Below are 10,544 nucleotides of genomic sequence, written 5' to 3'. Positions count from 1 at the left end.
AAGCATAACTTCAAAACTTTAAGCACATAGAGAGGAAACTTGATATTATTGCAATTCCTACAAGCATATGTTCCTCCCTCATAGTAATTTTCAGTAGCATCATGAAGGAATTCAACAATATAACCAGCACCTAAAGCATTCTTTTCATGATCTACAAGCATAGAAATTTTATTACCCTCCACATAAGCAAAATTCTTATCATTCAGAATAGTGGGAGTATCATAAGAGACTCGAATACTATAAATTGTTTCCACCTTAAAAGAGTAATGTTCATAAAAAGGGTAATCATAATCATGACAAGTTTTATAAATATAATCATCACTACTTTTTATAACATAAGTGTCATCACAATAATCATCATAGGTAGCAACTTTGTTCTGATCATAATCAATTGAATCCTCTTCCAAGATAGTGGAATCATTACTAAATAAAGTCATGACCTCTCCAAATCCAGTTTCATCAATATAACCATCATACATAGGAGGCATGCTATCATCATAACAAATTTGCTCATCAAAACTTGGGAGACTAAAAATATCATCTTCATCACACGTAGCATCCCCAAGCTTGGGACAAACATTAATTGCAGCGAATACATTCTCAAACATGTCATTCTCATCAAACATAGCATCCCCAAGCTTGGGCCTTTTCATATCATAAGCATAATCACTCTCATCATTAATAGTATGTATAGCACCAATAGTATAACAATTATCATCATCACAATGATAAATAGGAGCAACATCATTTGGGAGGGATACATTTTTACCTTTGCTTCTCCGTCTTTTCTTTTTCTTCTTCACATCATGTGTGGGTTTAATCCTCTTTTCGGAGCTCCTTATTAATGAGATTGGTTGAATAGGAGGCTCCTCCTCGTTACCTGATTCATCATAAGAAATAATAGGAGAATATTGGGAAGTCTCTTCCCTTTCATTAGTATTCTCCTCATCTTCTATTTGTTTTATAGACTTCATGTAATTGGCAATATAAGGATTTTCAATGCAATTCACCGCACAATACATAAAAATTTCTTCTAGATCGAAATCAAGAAATCTATCAAGATTAAATTTTGGAATACCCTCAGTTATACGTTTCATTTCTTCATACCCCAAAAGAAGACTATGCTCTTTATGATGCTCAAGGGTAATCAAGTTATCACAATTTTGGACACGATTTGATCATGAAACAAATAGCATTGGAGCTTTAAATGACCATGTTCATTGCAAAGTTCACAAGGATGGCGATAAATATTGAATCTTTAAGCACAATCATCTAGCCTTTCTTGCAACCATTTAGTTTCCAAATACTTATGCCTATTGCAAAATCTATCTTCCCTATTTGGTGTGTGCTTGCAAGCTCTATGTATTCCACAAAAGTTGACATGCTTATAAGAGACATTTTCATCATGACTAGTGCAATCATCATTAGTACCATGGATATTCAAGGAATTCATACTAACAACATTGCAATCATGCTCATCATTCAAATATTTTGTGCCAAACATTCTAATGCATTCTTCTTCTAACACTTTGGCACAATTATCGGAATCCTTATTTTCATGAAAGATATTAAAAAGATGAAGCATATGAGGTACCCTCAATTCCATTTTTTATTTTCTTTTGTAAACTAAACTAGTGATAAAACAAGAAACTAAAAGATTCTATTGCAAGATCTAAAGATATACCTTCAAGCGCTAACCTCCCCGGCAACGGCGCCAGAAAAGAGCTTGATGTCTACTACACAACCTTCTTCTTGTAGACGTTGTTGGGCCTCCAAGTGCAGAGGTTTGTAGGACAGTAGCAAATTTCCCTCAGGTGGATGACCTAAGGTTTATCAATCTGTGGGAGGCATAGGATGAAGATGGTCTCTCTCAAACAACCCTGCAACCAAATAACAAAGAGTCTCTTGTGTCCCCAATACACCCAATACAATGGTCAATTGTATAGGTGCACTAGTTTGGCGAAGAGATGGTGATACAAGTGCAATATGGATAGTAGATATAGGTTTTTGTAATCTGAAAATATAAAAACAGCAAGGTAACTAATGATAAAAGTGAGCACAAACGGTATTGCAATGCTAGGAAACAAGGCCTAGGGTTCATACTTTCACTAGTGCAAGTTCTCTCAACAATAATAACATAATTGGATCATATAACTATCCCTCGACATGCAACAAAGAGTCACTCCAAAGTCACTAATAGCGGAGAACAAACGAAGAGATTATGGTAGGGTACAAAACCACCTCAAAGTTATCCTTTCTGATCGATCTATTCAAGAGTACGTAGTAAAATAACACGAAGCTATTCTTTCCATTCAATCTATCCTAGAGTTCATAGTAGAATAACACCTTAAGACACTAATCAACCAAAACCCTAATGTCACCTAGATACTCCAATGTCACCTCAAGTATCCGTGGGTATGGTTATACGATGTGCATCACACAATCTCAGATTCATCTATTCAACCAACATAAAGAACATCAAAGAGTGCCCCAAAGTTTCTACCGGAGAGTCAAGACGAAAACGTGTGTCAACCCTTATGAATAAGTTCACGAGGTCATGGAACTCGCAAGTTGATCACCAAAACATACATCAAGTGGATCACGTGATATCCCATTGTCACCATAGATAACCACATGCAAGACATACATCAAGGGTTCTCGAATCCTTAAAGACTCAATCCGATAAGATAACTTCAAAGGAAAAACTCAATTCATCACAAGAGAGTAGAGGGGGAGAAACATCATAAGATCCAAATAAATAGCAAAGCTCGCGATACATTAAGATCGTGCCGACTCAAGAACGTGCGAGAGAGATCAAACACATAGCTACTAGTACATACCCTCAGCCCCGAGGGTGAACTACTCCCTCCTTGTCATGGAGAGCGCCGGGATGATGAAGATGGCCAACGGAGAGGGATTCTCCCCTCTGGCAGGGTGCCGGAATAGGTCTAGATTGGTTTTCGGTGGCTATGGAGGCTTCTGGCGGCGGAACTCCCGATCTAGGTTTCTTTCTAGAAGTTTTGGGTTATATAAGAGGTGTTGGAGGTGGGAACAAGGCAGGGGGGTCTCCGGCTGTCCACGAGGCAGGGGGCGCGCCCCCACCCTCGTGGGCAGCCCGGGACTCTTCTGGTCTATCTCCAATGCACCGTGGGCTTCTTCTAGTCCAAAAATAAGTTCCGTGAAGTTTCAGCTCAATTGGACTCCGTTTGATTTTCCTTTTCTGTGATACTCTAAAATAAGGAAAAAAACAGAAACTGGCACTGGGCTCTAGGTTAATAGGTTAGTCCCAAAAATCATATAAAATAGCATATAAATGCATATAAAACATCCAAGGTTGATAATATAATAGCATGGAACAATCAAAAATTATAGATACATTGGAGACGTATCACAGGGGACGTGGTCGGCACAGGCGGCATCGTCACCACCACTCATGCGGCCAAAACGGGGGCGGGAGGCACCGGTGAAGGACAGCACCAACATCATCCCAGCGGCCACGCTCTACGAGGTACGGGTGGAGGGATCATTCCGTCTGCACCTCTCTGCCCAACCGAGGGGCACAACCGCAGCGGTGATAACCCACAAGTATAGGGGATCGCAATAGTTTTCAGGGGTAGAGTATTCAACCCAAATTTATAGATTCGACACAAGGGGAGCTAAAGAATATTTGAAGGTATTAGCAGCTGAGTTGTCAATTCAACCACACCTAGAGATTAATTATCTGCAGCCAAGTGATCGATAGCACAGTAATATGATAGTTTCGATAGTAGTGACAGCAGCAACGGTAACAGTAACAGTGAGAACAGTAATTTGTAGCAAGTGTAACAGTGATGATAGCAGTAGTAACATAGCAAGATCAACAAGGATAAGTTCGTAGGCATTGGATCGGTGACTTTTTGGATGATGTTCATCATGAGACAGTTATAACTTAGGGTGATACTGCACTAGCTCCAGTTCATCGATATAATGTAGGCATGTATTCCGTAAATAGTCATACATGCTTTATTAAAAGAACTTGCATGACATCTTTTATCCTACCCTCCCGTGGCAGCAGGGTCCATATTGGAATCTAAGGGATATTAAGGCCTCCTTTTAATAGAGAACCGAACAAAGCATTAACACATAGTGAATACATGAACTCCTCAAACTACGGTCATCACCGGGAGTGGGCCCAGTTGTTGTCACTCCGGGGTTGCTGGATCATAACCGTAGTAGGTTACTATAACTTGCAAGATCAGATCTAAAACATGGATATAATGATGAATTCATAAATGGTTCAGACCTGAAATCATGGCATCCGGGCCCAAAGTGACAAGCATTAAGCACGGCAAAGTCATAGCAACATTAATCTTAGAACATAGTGGATACTAGGGATCAAGCCCTAAGAAAACTAACTCGATTACATGATGAATCTCATCCAAATCCTCACCGAGCAGTCATCCTACGAAGGGATTACTCACTCCTAGTGGGGAGCATCATCAAATTGGCGATGGAGAAGGGTTGGTGATGATGAAGAACGAAGACCCCCCTCTCCGGAGCCCCAAACAGACTCCAGATCTGCCCTCCCGAAGAAGAACAGGGCTTGGCGGTGGCTCCATCTCGTGGATCGCGATAATTCTTTCTCCCTGATTTTTTCTAAAATAATGTGAATTTATAGTATCAGGGGGGTCATTAGGTGGGTACAACCCACCTGGGCGCGCCAGGAGAGGGGGGCACGCCTTGGTGGGTTGTGCCCACCCAGGTGCCCCTCTCCGGCAGGTCTTGGCTTGAGAAATTCTCTTTATTGGTATAAAAAATCCTCAAAAAGTTTCGTTCCATTCCGAGAACTTTTATTTCTGCACAAAAACAACACCATGGTAGTTCTACTGAAAACATCATCAGTCCGGGGTTAGTTTCATTCAAATTAGGTAAATTAGAGTCCAAAACAAGAGGAAAAGCATGAGAAAAAGTAGATACGTTGGAGACGTATCAACTCCCCCAAGCTTAAACCTTTGCTTGTCCTCAAGCAATTCAGTTGATAAACTGAAAGTGAGAAAGAAAAACTTTTACGAACTCTTTTGCTCTTGTTTGCATAAATAAGCTTAAACAACACCCAGGTTTTCAGCCAGCATTATAACTAACCATGTCGACAATAACTCTTAAAGATTATAATGATTCATATCCATGACATAATCAGCTAGCGAGCAATAAGAAGATATCTCAAACAGCAACACATTGTCAAAACAATCATGATATAATATGACAATAATGGTATCTCGCTAGCCCTTTCTAAGACTGCAAAACATAAATGCAGAGCACCTCCGAAGTTCAAGCAGCGACTAAACATTGTAATTCATGGTAGAAAAGATCCAGTCATGATGCACCCAACATTAGCTATACACAATGCATAAATCATGACCGCTGTGCTCTACTCAGTTTCTGGCGCTTGTTTATAGAAGGTGATGACACAACATAAAAGTAAATAGAAAGTCCCTTCGCAGAGGGAAGCAGTGATTTGTAGAGGTGCCAGAGCTCAGTTTTTAAAACAGAGATAAATGATATTTTGAGACATGCACCCTTCTTATTCCCTTCACGATCACCAGTTATCAACATCTTCCATGCTAAGCACGCTAGTGGCGGTCCCCAAGCGGAAAGTAAAGGTTTTGACTCCATTGGGAGTTTTTCTTTGATTATGTAAGAGATGAAGTCTTTTTGTATTTTGCAGTTTGGGACTGGGCATCCCTATTACCACCCATTTCCTCGTGCAATGGCGAGTGAATAAACACTCGACCCAAGGATAACATGCTTAGCACGGAAGATATCACCCACCTCCTGTCGTTCCATGAACGATCCAGGCACACAAAACGGATAATTATTTTTAGAATTTTTTAGAGGTGGCACATGCAAATTTACTTAGGACGGCAGGGTAATACCGTATATAGGTAGGTACGGTGAACTCATCTGGAATAACTTTGGGTTCAACGTTTTCGATGTACAAGCAGAATTCCCACTTAGTACAGGCGAAGGCTAGCAATTTTAAGATTGGGAAGCGGCCAACTAGAGAGCAACAACGATCATGGCCAGGCATTATGCATAAGTAACATTGGACACTAGCATGAGTAGGATATGAACACCATGAACATAAACATTATAGAGGCTATGTTGGTTTTGATTCAACTACATGCATGAACATGTACCAAGTCAAGCCACTCGAACATTCAGAGGAGGATACCATATCATCATACTACATCACAATCATTTTAACGCTATGTTGATATCCAAGATAAATCATTATTAACTCCCAGCTACTTATGCATGGCATGAGAAACTATAATCTCTAATTGTCATTGCAAACATGTTTAATCATAATGGGTTGAATCATGGGCACTAGGTTAAAGATATTTACACAGACAAGACAAGTCGAGTTCATACCAGTTTCTCCTTGCCACAGCCAGCTCATCGAATATCGTCATTATTGCATTTCACTTGCACGACTGAATGATATCAAAATAATAGTAGTGCAAGAGTGTCATGGACTAAGCTAGAATCTATAAACATTTTATTCAACAGGAGAGGACAAGGTAAAATGGGCTCTTATTAGTTCAACAGTTATTCATATGAGAGCCACTCAACATTTTCATCGTGGTCTTCTCCTCGGTAAGACTCGAATAAAAGAAAAGCAATTCAGAAAAACACACTGAAATATTTTTGGAGTTTTTCTTTTTTTTCAGCAAGTAAATAAAAAGCAAAAATGAGGAAAACTATTTACATGGGAAAGCTCCTAACAAGCAAAAGAAGAACAAGGAAATCTTTTTGGGTTTTCTTTTTAGTGCTACTACTAAGCATGCATACATAAGTAAATTACTACAACTAATTTTTTGTTATTTTTCTAAAGTTGTTCAAATACACAAGAATAAATCAAGAAAATAAACCTAAGCATAGATGATACAACAAAAAAGTGTGAACACCGACAAATGAAATGATATGTGAACATGAATATAATGTCGGTGAGAACACGTACTCCCCCAAGCTTAGGCTTTTGGCCTAACTTGGTAGTGAATCAGTAGCCTAGGGGGTAGTATGGATCCTGAGGAGTAGGCATCCACTCATCCCACTGCTGAGGAGTGAGCATTCACTGGTCCCGCTGTGGAGGTGCATGTGTATCCTCTGTAGCAGCGTGAGCATTCCAGTAGGCAAGGATGTCTGCAGACATAATCCGGTATCCGCCCTTGGCAACATAATCAAACAAAGCAGGTGCATGCAAGGGGATAACATCACGAGTGTCAATGTTATAGACCAAGTTATAAGGAATGGCAATGTCAGGACGATCATGTGCAAGAAAGTGATGGTGATCCATGGCTGCACGGTCTAGGTAAATTGTGGTAAGAGGGAAATCATGAGGGCGTATCTCAACCTCGAAGTGAGCCGCCAAGCGAGTAGCATAAATCCCACCATGTATTTTGCCCTAAGATTTATTAAGATGGAGGCGACGAGCCACGATAGCTCCCAAGCTATACGTGTTGTCGCCCTCAATTGTGTGACGTAAAACAGCAAGGTCTGGTGAACTAAGTGCACACACTTTCTGCCTAGCAAGCAAGCATTTGGTAATGAAATATGCAAAGTAATGAACAACAGGAAAATGTAAACCACCGATAGTGATGGCTAACACTCTCCTCTCATCACCTGTGACGCCCGGATAATTAGGCTACAGTGAACCTCTCCTAATGATGCCACGTCACCTTGATTACTGTTGGTAATCTCACGTTAGTTCGAAAACGGTTCGAATTCAAATTCAAAATCAAGCAAACAATAAAAGTTTTCAAATATTAAAACTAAAATGTTCGGAGTGAGCCAAATAATCCATATTAAATCTTGGTGAAGAAACCCCACTTTTATAAAATCTTTAAATACTCTAAAGTGAATAAAAGTGTAGCGAAATAATTATTGAAATGCCTTTTATAATTAATAAAAATGTTAAACTATTCTATTTAGGGTCTAAACTTTATATGGTAGTGGGTTTAGTGGTAGTACTAATTTCGAGGTCATTTTGGTACTTTACAGAAAAAAGAGGAACAAAATATAACAGAAAAGAAATAAGTAAAAAAAACAAAAACAAAAAAAATAGAAAGAACTCCCGCTCGGCCCAACTGGGCCATGGCCCAGCCAGGCCGACCCAACTCCCTCCCCCGGCCCAACCACGCCTACAACCCACCCCACTCCCCCGGTGACCTAGATCGGTCCACCCACTCCCCCCCATCCCCACGTCTCCCTCATCCTCCCACTCCGCCGCCACACACACGCACGCATGCACACTCGGTGGAGCAGGCACCCGAGCCGTCGCACCCCTGAGGCCGCCGCCCGCCGGCGCCGGCAACCGCCACCCCCGGCCTCTTCCTCGCGGCTCCCAACCTCCTGCACCGCATCCCCATCCTCCTCCCCACCGGACTGCGCCCACCTCACCGACGCCGGACGCCATCGTCTGCTACCTCCTCTTCGACCACGAGCACGAGCTTGGGACCCCGTCGTCGCCGGACTAACGCCGCCCGTCGCCGGATCTCCCTCGTCGGACTTCCCCCGACCTCCGTCGAGCCCACTGCCACGGTCCCTACTCCCCACCGTCAGCTCCCTTCCTTCCCTTCTCTGTCGCCGGCGCCATTTCCCCCCCACCCCGCAGCGCCCGCGTGTCGGAGCTCATGCTCCGGGCCGCCCTCGCCGCACGCGCACCACCTCGGTGCCCCTGGACGCGCCCACGGCCGTGCCCCTCTTGTCCGCCCCCCGCGCTCGGCTCCAGCCCGGCTTTAGTGGCCCGCGCCGACCGCACGCGTGCCCGACCACGCCCGCACCTGCCCGTCCACTGCCGCCGCTTTCTCGTGCCGTTGTTGCCGCTGGCTGCTGCTGCCTTGCTTGCTCTGCGCCGTCGCCTTGCCTCGACCTCGCCACGGCCCCGCGAGGCCTGCGCCCGTAGCCACCGCGCTCACCACCTCCACCTCCGCGCCCGTGCCATGGCGCTGCTTGGCCGCCCCGCCGCCTGCTGTGGTGCTGGTGCCCCAGCCCTGCTCGGGTCGCCGCCCGCGCAGCCCCTGGCCGCTGGCGCTCGCGCCCGCGAGCCCCGTGGCTCTGCTCCGCTCCATCCCCGTTAACCCGCGCCCGATAAGCCCCCCTGGGCCTATGACGAACGGGGCCCACGCCCAAAATGATTAAAAAAAAAATAATAATAATAAAAGAATTAAAAATAAATAAATAATAATTAAATTAATTAATTAATTAATTAAGTTAATTAATCATGTTTAATTAACCTAATTAACTAGTTAGCTTAATTAAACTCTAATTAGTTTAAACAGTCAATGACGAACGGGACCCACCTGTCAAGTTGACCAAGTCAACTACTGACGTCATGATGACGTCAGCAAACACTATTCTGGATAATGTTGAATTAAATTAATTAATTAAATCTTAAAAATGACTTAATTCTTTTAAAATTAATATAAAATAAACCGTAGCTCGGATGGAAACACTTTGTATATGAAAGTTGCTCAGAACGACGAGACGAATCCGGATACGCAACCCATTCGTTCGTCACGCATCCCTAGCATAGCGAACACGCAACTTTCCCCCTCCGACCCATCTGTCCGAAAATGCGGAACACCGGGAATACTTTCCCGGATGTTTCCCCCCTTCACCGGTACCACCTCGTACCGCGTTAGGGTACACCTAGCATCACGCTTTGTCATGTCATGCATCGTCATGCATTTGTTTGCATTATATTTATTGTTTCTTCCCCCTCTTCTCTCGCTAGACATCGAGAACGACGCCGCTGCTACCCAGTACGACTACGGTGTTGACGACCCCTCTCTCTTGCCAGAGCAACCAGGCAAGCCCCCCCTTTGATCACCAGATATTGCCTAATCTTCTCTATACTGCTTGCATTAGAGTAGTGTAGCATGTTACTGCTTTCCGTTATTCCTATCCTGATGCATAGCCTGTCCTTGCTACTACTGTTGTTACCATTACCCGCTATCCTACTGCTTAGTATAGGATGCTAGTGTTCCATCAGTGGCCCTACACTCTTGTCCGTCTGCCATGCTATACTACTGGGACGTGATCACTTCGGGAGGTGATCACGGGCATATACGATATACTTTACACAGTTACATTACCTGTGATACTGTTCGGAGATGGGGGCTGAAGGGGCAGGTGGCTCCATCCCGGTAGAGGTGGGCCTGGGTTCCCGACGGCCCCCGACTATTACTTTGTGGCGGAGCGACAGGGCAGGTTCCGACCACCTAGGAGAGAGGTGGGCCTGGCCCTGGTCGATGTTCGCGGATATTTAACACGCTTAACGAGATCTGGATATTTAATCTGAGTCTGGCCATTTGGTCTATACGCACTAACCATCTACGCGGGAGTAGTTATGGGTATCCCGGCGTCGTGGTATCAGCCGAAGCCTTCGTGATGTCAGCGACTGAGTGGCGCGCGCCGGATTGGACTGGAACGCCACTAGGCTAGGTCTGCTTTCGGCCGCGTACGCAACGTGCAGGTGTGCTAAGGGCGATGGGCCCAGACCC

Source organism: Triticum urartu, chromosome 1A, assembly GCF_056163025.1.
Source record: "Triticum urartu cultivar PI428250 chromosome 1A, HENAU_Tu73, whole genome shotgun sequence".
Lineage (NCBI taxonomy): Eukaryota > Viridiplantae > Streptophyta > Magnoliopsida > Poales > Poaceae > Triticum > Triticum urartu.
This window is presented reverse-complemented; position numbering follows the sequence as displayed.